General features: G+C 38.4%; 1 pseudogene; it reads right to left on the reverse strand.

The window, feature by feature from the left end:
• Positions 1-498: 498 nt before the first annotated feature.
• Positions 499-6195, reverse strand: LOC137248487 (uncharacterized; annotated as a pseudogene).
• Positions 6196-8754: the final 2559 nt, after the last annotated feature.

Here is an 8754-nt window from a genome sequence, read left to right on the forward strand (position 1 = left end):
TAGTAGGACAAGGCTTTTCATCACAAAACTTGTACGAATGTCATTGAAGTAATTCATTTTATCGGAAAATTTGGAAAACAAAAAAGTTTAAAATCAAGGATTCCATTGATACGGATAGATTTGTCTTTTCAATTTTAAATGCCTCAAATTTCCTATCCACCTCAATTAAGCTCAAGGACGATCATTAGCTGCGAATCAAAGGATTGATGCAACTCAAATTTCAACCTCACCTACGCGAGGGGAATCCTGTTACAAATATGAATATATCATACAACAACAGTCATTAGCTGAAGCAGAAGTCAATCTTACCAACTCATGTTTTACCCATGGCCAGTTACGCGTAGCCTGAATATTTTTATAGAAACGTGGGGTAAAACCCATGGGCATAAGCTAGTATAACATAATAGGAAAGAAAATAAAATGATTTAATCCAATAATCTTGAAATATACATGCATATAATAATACAATGATAATTGTTTCAATTTCCATTGATTCAACTATAGGCTATTTTCTTCAATTTCATCCAAATCTGAATCTATTTCAACTTCGTGTTGTCCTTCCACTTTAAAAATTTGGAAAAAATTATGCAGCTCTGGTTTGATCAATGGCAAAATGTCAAGTAAATCGCGCTTTTTGTTTACAGAAATCGGAAGAGCACGTGTATGACATTTTGAGAGCTCGGTGTTTTGATTTCTTTTGCGTCGTGCACTTATGTTCAACTCCTTGAATGAATCGTCCATGTCAAGATAATATTTGTACCGTATCAGTCCAGGTTCCTTTTTTGCATACCACAGCCACCTTACCAGCTTCCACTCAAACGTTTCACCTAAAAATACGAATAATGATTCAACAAATATAAGTATAAAATAGTATAAAATACAAACCATTGGTGTTATTGCTTCTCCAGGAATATTTGTCTTTCATCAATGCACGAAAATTGCAGAAATCCTCCTGTTTCATGTCCTGAGTAATATACTTTTTGTTTGTAGCAGCAACTAAATTAGACCAGTCATGGGGATGCTGAATAGAAACAGAAAACAGTTTAATCTTTTCTTTCTTTCTTTTCTATTTGTGCGTGAACTCTATCACACTCTAGGTGAGTATGACCAACAACAAGAAATTTGTGATCAATCATTTCAATTGTAGGATGATCTGCCAATACCTTTCCGAACATATCACAAATAAATGAATTACGGTTCTGACCAGTGCAGCAATCGCTGTACAAAATGACATGCTTTATATTATTGGGTAAGACATTTATAAATGCACGAGCCGATATCATTGGCTCCACGCTTCGCAATAGTTTCATGCCAAATATAGCAGTTAGCCTTATTGGTTGCACCATCATAAATATTTAAATTGAAAGTCAACATAGGTCGTTTATAAAAAAGAATAGAAGATTTCAAATATGGCCTTGTCAAACACTGCTGAAGGTCAAAAGAAAACATTTTCAGAGACTTATCTTGAAGGAAAAGTTCTTTGTCCCTTTTCTTACAAGCGTAGGCGAAATCAACAGCATCGTGGTGCTTTGGTAATTATAATTTAATCTCAGCGTTTTCCTCTATATTCTCTGTGTTTTTAATTTTTTCTTCTAATATCTCTATCTATCTATCATTGAGTGCATAATTCAAGCTGGAGCTTTTTAAATTTAATATCTAGAGCTTTAAATATCTCCTGAAATTTAGTTTCTGATACCGGATTAGAAATCTTTTCTATATATAATCTATAAAGTGATGCCAAATTAAGGCCTCGTTGAAAATAGAGGTTGGTAGTATAACGTCGTCTGTAATGGCTTTCATATTTTGGAATACTGTTTATGAATTTCAAAACTTCATTATGCTTTTCAATTATTAGTTTGTTGATTGGGACACGCGGTCATCGGGAATGACTCCACCGTATTCCTATTGTAATTTGTATTTACAAACAGTTTTGATTATCTGTTCTGTATGGTGAAAATACAATTGAAGAAAGAATTTTTTGAAAACTTTTGTTTTTTTCGCCGTTAGTTTCAAAATGATAAATATAAACGTACTCCCGTTTATTAGGATTTGCAAGGCTTGATGTTTTTTTATGTTGAACTTCAATTAAGTTTGACAACATTTGCCGACGTGAGCTATAGTCGCCTATACAATAATAACCTCTTAAAAGGCGGGTTTGTTGTTCGACGCTAATTTTTGTTATACATTTCATTCTACATTCCCCCAGTACGCGTACATTTATGTCAGTCATGCAGGTAATTATAGATTTTTTGCACTCCTTGTTAATATTTCTACCTGGTGTTTTACTTCGTTTTACCAATTCAGTTGGAGTAGAAAAAATGTCGGCCTCATTTCAACAACACATGACGTGCTAGCTTCTAAACAAAGGGGTGCTAAATCCGAGACCGTACCTTGAATTTGCTAGTCTTTAAACAAACTACTTTTAGGTGTTGTTTCTATCGAATTAGGTGATAAAATGCTTGTGTCTATTTTTGGAAATTTTCTTGCCATATTCGCAAGAATTTATCCTCTTTTCATTGCCAAATATCTTATCTGAAATTTTTTACTGATATTTGAATTTAATAGAAGCTCCTAAGTGTAATTATAATATCAACACTTTAAGCGTTCTTACTCTAAAAATGTTCAGAGAATGCTCTTAGCAAGACGTAAGTTGTGTTGAGACGACGAGATATTAATAATTTTAAAATCAACCGAACTCCTTTTATGTTTGTATTATTTCATATTCTGCACGCGGAAAAGCGCTTACAAGAAAAAATAAAGCTTTTGAATGGAAGAAGGAGCAAGAAGTGGCTTTCCAAACATTGAAGGAGCGTTTGTGCACTGCCCCAATGTTAGCATATCCGATTCCAGGAGCAACATTTATTCTAGATACAGATGCGAGTGGATATGCTATAGGAGGCGTTTTATCACAACTGGTCGATGGACAGGAGGAGGTAGTTGCATATTACAGCCGTTCGATTGGAAAACCAGAGAGGAACTACTGCGTTACGCGGAGAGAGCTGTTGGCATTGGTAGAGTGCATTAAACATTTTCACAAATACCTCTACGGCCAGCGATTCCGTGTCAGGACAGATCACGCAGCTTTAAAATGGCTACTGCAGTTCCGTAATCCGGAAGGACAATTGGCACGGTGGATCGAGCGACTACAAAGCTATGACTATTCCATTGAGCATCGAAAAGGTAGTACCCATGGAAATGCCGATGCAATGTCACGAAGACCATGTAGTTTGGAATGCAAGCACTGTTCAAAAGCCGAGGCTAAAGAATACATTATAGATGTCCGGCTAATCACTATAACATGTACAGATGAATGGGACAAGCAACAGCTAAGAAAGTGCCAGCTAGAAGATGCAGATCTGTCACGTGTTATGCAAGGGCTCGAACGAAATGAAAGACCAAACAGAGAAGAGATGTCAGCAGAGAGTAACATTGCAAAGTCATATTGAGCACAGTGGAACAGTTTAGAATTGATATCCGGTTGCCTTCATCGAGTATGGGAGAGTGAGGATGGTAAATACAAGAATAAACTGATAGTTGTTCCCAGAAAGAGGATTCCTGATATGCTCAGCGAGCTGCATAATGGTCCAAGCGGAGGTCATCTTGGAATCACGAAGACGCTCGAGAAGATTAAACAGAGATTCTATTGGGTTGGCTGCCGTCAGTCGGTCACTGAGTGGATTGCGAACTGCGAGGTTTGCAGCAGAGCGAAAGGGCCCAGAACACGAAGTCATGGCCAGATGAAACAATATAACTCAGGTGCGCTATTTGAAAGGATCGCTATGGATGTCGCCGGTCCATTTCCTACTAGAAACGGCGGAAACAAATATGTACTGGTAGTTATGGATTATTTCAGCAAATGGCCAGAGGTATACCCAATCCCAAATCAAGAAGCGGAAACGGTAGCAGAAGTGTTTATAAACAATTGGGTTGCAAGGTATGGTGTTCCAATGGAGTTACATTCTGACCAAGGCAGGAATTTCGAATCAACTGTGTTCCAGGAAATGTGTAAGTCATAGGGCATTTGAAAAACACGGACAACTGCATTGCATCCTCAATCCGATGGTATGGTAGAACGATTCAATAGAAACTTGGAGGAGCACTTAAGGAAAGTAGTCGACAAGTACCATAAAGAATGGGATACCCGCATACCATTATTCTTGATGGCTTACCGATCAGCAGTGCATGAGACAACGGGCCAAACCCCTGCAAAAGTAATTTTTGGCAATGACCTTAGACTGCCAGCTGATTTGAAGTTTGGGATAGATGCCAATGCGGAGAGAAATGTCAGGAAATCCACTAGTGATTTGAAAGAAGAGCTAAGAGAAATACATGATCTGATAAGGCAACGAACAAAGATTATGAGTGACAAGATGAAAGCCAGATATGATAAAGCAATTAATTCAGAAGGTTTTCAGGAAGGAGATTTGGTGCTGTTATACAACCCGCAACGAAAAAAAGGTTTGTCCCCGAAATTGCAGTGTAATTGGGAAGGCCCATACAAAGTTGTAAAACGGATCAACGATGTAGTGGACCGCATACAAACCATCGGTAAACCACGAACCAAAATGAAAGTGGTCCATTTGGAAAGGCTGGCAACGTTTAGATCGAGAGATTTGTCTGACCGGGACGATCAGACTTAGGTGGAGGGCAGTGTCACGGATATTAGCATCGCTAAGTTATACCATCACTAAGGCGATGCTAAGGCCACGATAAGCAGTATTTACGTCAATAATCAAATCATGTATACACATATATAAGGCAGCCGAAAGATGTCACACACGGATGCATTTACTTATACGCCTATGTATGCGCGAGACACTGTAAACTACAAAAATTCACATCAATAATTCAATCATTATGTATCTACATAAGCGAATAAATAATTGCGTCTACACATATGTACGTATACGGGCAGCGGAACGCAAATGTACAAACACATGCATATATCTTATCTGAGTTGTTACAAGAGAGAGCAATAATTTGTGCACGTAGTTGTGGCTGGCGATTTTGTAGCCGAAACTAACTAGTAAGTTCTGGAAATCGAAGAGCCTAGAAGTATGCAGCGTAAACTATAAAAGCGGGGCAGGCGAGTAAGAAGTAATTCAGTTTGATTTGAGTTGTCAAGCAGTTACGACTACGACGATATCTAGCGAGCAATAGCAGTATTATTTTGAATAGTGGAGTTTCATTTGAGCTATCAGTTTGGTTATTAAGCTATTCGTTGCACAGTTTGAGTGTTATTGTGAAGTATTTTAATAAAGGCCATTTTTCCATTATTCAATATTGGAGTTATTTATTCAACAGTTTAGTGATACGAACCTAGCAAAAGGGCAAATAAGAGGAATTTGCAGCAAATTCGTTACAATATTTATGGCTAGGGCATATTGTTGTTGTAGCGATAAGGTTACTCCCCGAAGGCTTTGGGAAGTGTTATCGATGTGATGATCCTTTGCCGGACACAGATCCGGTACGCTCCGGTAACACAGCACCATTAAGGTGCTAGCCCGACCATCTCGGGAACGATTTATATGGCCAAATTAAACTTTCAGGCCATCCCTCCCTCCCCACCCCCAAGTTCCATGAGGAGCTTGGGGTAGTCAGAGCCTCGTCTGTTAGTGAAACGGGATTCGCCGCTCGAAGGTGAGGTTGACAATTGGGTTGGAAAAGCTATATATTACGCTACACAACCCCTTGAATCCCAGGGCATATTGCCATTTTTGTCGATTCTATGAAACAGACTGCAGCTGAGTGCGAGTTACTAGACTTGATTTCTAATATCGCATTAAAGTTTACCTTTTCTATGTAATCAGTTGCTGGATGCGGCTGTGCGTAAAGCAGACAACGGGAGCTTGTTTTTTTGCGATAACAACATGTGAAGAGAGCTTCGATCTTTAAAGAGGGTTAAGGACTTTGGAAAACGGTAAGCTGTATTACTACTGTCATTGGCGTGCAATTGGCCAGCAAACACGTTTGTATCGTCGGAGGGTCTAGTGTAGGTACTTTATTGAAAAGCTAGAAAGGTAGCGTAGTTTTTCTGGACTAGTGGTCAGCCCAGCTTTTAAGAAAAAACTACGTAGCGGAAGTAGAATGGGAGTCTTATTTCATTTTATACAACAGAATGTGTTTTAATACCTGAACAGCTGCCTGATCCTTTAGATCCTTACTCCGGTTAACTGTAATCGGTCTTTGTTTCATTAAGCTTGAACAATATGACTCATATTAACGTTCTGAACCTCCGTAGAGCATAATCCAAATGAAACGTTTTTATTTCTTATATCACACCAATAATGGATAAATTAAGATCAGCAGGAAACCCAATTCCGAACATTCATTTGCAAGTGGAAACAGAATAAAATGTTCTTATAGCCCTATGTTTTGAATAAAGCCTACTTTTGCCTTACTTTGGGAATATCCGCATATTCGAATATCCGGATATCCGTTGACACGGATAAAATCCGGACGGAACGGGTATCCGGTTAATATTCGTTTGTGAAACTATCCGGATATCTGGATTTATGAAGATCCGGTTAATAACCGTATTTTTGGATGTCCAGTGAAAGCAACAAATTGATGTACCATATATGTTTATTTAACATTAATAACAATAAATTCGTGGAGCATTTAAATCAGTTAACAGTGAATACAAAAAAGGCTCGTACTCAGTAATATGTAATACGATGTTAAACCATTTTCTTCTTGTTCTGGTGTAAGAAAACAAGTACCGATATCATTTCCCGACTCAAACAATTTCGTGTGGGATGAACTACATTTCCAGCACTTGAAAATGCCCTTTCAGAAGCTGTTGAAGGGGCGTTAATTTAATAATCTAAAACATATTTTGTGAATAATTTTTCGATGTTTGCTTAGTTCAATTCTGATATGCAGATATTCAACATTTATATTCCATTATCCGAACATCGGATATCCGGATTTTCCATTTACGAATCCGCATAGCCGGATTTTTTGCTTAGCTATCCGGTTATTCGAATATCCGGTTTATCCGGATAGTTGAAAAATCCGGATGCAGTTCACAGCCCTAGTTGCAATATAGTTTCAAAATACTTTTAAGAGATGGTAGGTTCAAGTTTAGGATTTACGGGTTGTCGTTGTGTTGTCCTTTATTGGGCCAGCATCACTACCGTATCAATCGCAAACAGACACAACCTAGTGAAATTCGCTTGCAGGGAGGACTGTTGTCTCACTATCTTCTAAGAAACTCTCATGGTATGTGTTAGCTGACTTGATTCAGTTTGGTATGGGATCATCAATACCAAGAGTAGGCGGGAAATTTATCGCCTCCCACCGAATAGCATTGTTTTCTCTAGGAACATAGCTAGAATGCATTGTTGATTCTAAACGACTACCCCACCCTGAATCGAGACCTGCCTACGTTTAGTACAGAAAAAAGAAAACTCTTTTTATTTTCTAATCCAATGCCGTTATCAAACATCGTAATAAAAAGGGGTAAAAAGGTCAAGCCAATACTGCATATATATAACTATGTATAAATATATTTCCCAACATCAATAATTCTCTATTCATAGTGTTTTGAGACTTGGAAGGCGATTGCAATAGCAAAAACCAACACTTTGAAGATTATTTAAACATTAAAAATTCCAGGTAACATAAACAAAAGTTCGTACTGCAATTTAATGCGAAATATGTATAAAGGAACTTGTACAAATTTGATTGGGCTGTCCAAGGAGGATGTGCGCCATCGGTTGGATAGTTTCGATACAGTTATCAGTGATTGTGATGGTAAGTGAAAATTAGAGAAAAGTCAGTATTTAGTACGAACAGTTTCTTTGTAAAAGGTGTCGTAAGTAGAAAAACTTTGTAGATTTTCTTTCACGAGTTCCGGTGTCGCATTTATAACGTTGGGTAATCTCCACATATTGGGCATTCTTTGAGTATTTCGGAGTATAATTTCAATAACTAGTATTTTGGTGAAGCAATCTCTTCATAACGGAATTGGGCGTATCCCTCCTAAATGGTCAAGTTCAGCGAACAGAGGGGTATATACTTGTTGTGTGTTATGTTCCCGAGGTAAACCTACGACGACACCGACAGACAGTAGATGATCCAGCGGATTAGGGGCTTGGAATATACCCGTGGCAAGTATGCCTGTCGTAAGAGGTGACTAAAATACCAAATTGTTTCAAGTGGTTGTGTGGCGAACCCCTTTCAAGAGGTTGCCAGCATAATATATAGCTTTTCCAAGCCAAATGTCAACCTCAACTACCCGTGGCGAATCCTGTTCTTTAACAACAGAAGCTCTGGTGACACCAAGTTCCTCATGGATCTAGAGCTTGGGAGGGCGGGTGGCCTAGAAGGTTTCATGTGGTCATACCCAATCGTTCCCGAGATGGTAGGGCTAGTACCTTAATGGTACTGGTTGCTGAGTGGAATCGTGGGTAGCTCCCATTCACTCCTCTCCAACTAACCTAGCCTAGGAAGAGAGAATCAACACATTACGCATGTCTTGCAATCATAACTTCGCCGGACTTTGGTTGTGTCTTCCAACGAGGTTGGTGGCAAAAATTAGAGTCAAAAGTAAAAGTCTTTTCATCACTGTTTGAGGTCAAGTGGCTCGGGTTATCTTAATTTCATTTGAGAATTTTACAGAGAAACATCCAAATGTAAAATTACCTTCACTTCATTTATTTCTCAGATCATAATTTTTTTCTTCTCATTATACTTCCCTTTTCTTAGGTGTTATTTGGCTCGGTAACAATGTAATCGAAGGAGCTGTGG

The sequence above is a fragment of the Eurosta solidaginis genome, chromosome 4, assembly GCF_040869045.1.
Source record: "Eurosta solidaginis isolate ZX-2024a chromosome 4, ASM4086904v1, whole genome shotgun sequence".
In the NCBI taxonomy this organism is placed as follows: domain Eukaryota; kingdom Metazoa; phylum Arthropoda; class Insecta; order Diptera; family Tephritidae; genus Eurosta; species Eurosta solidaginis.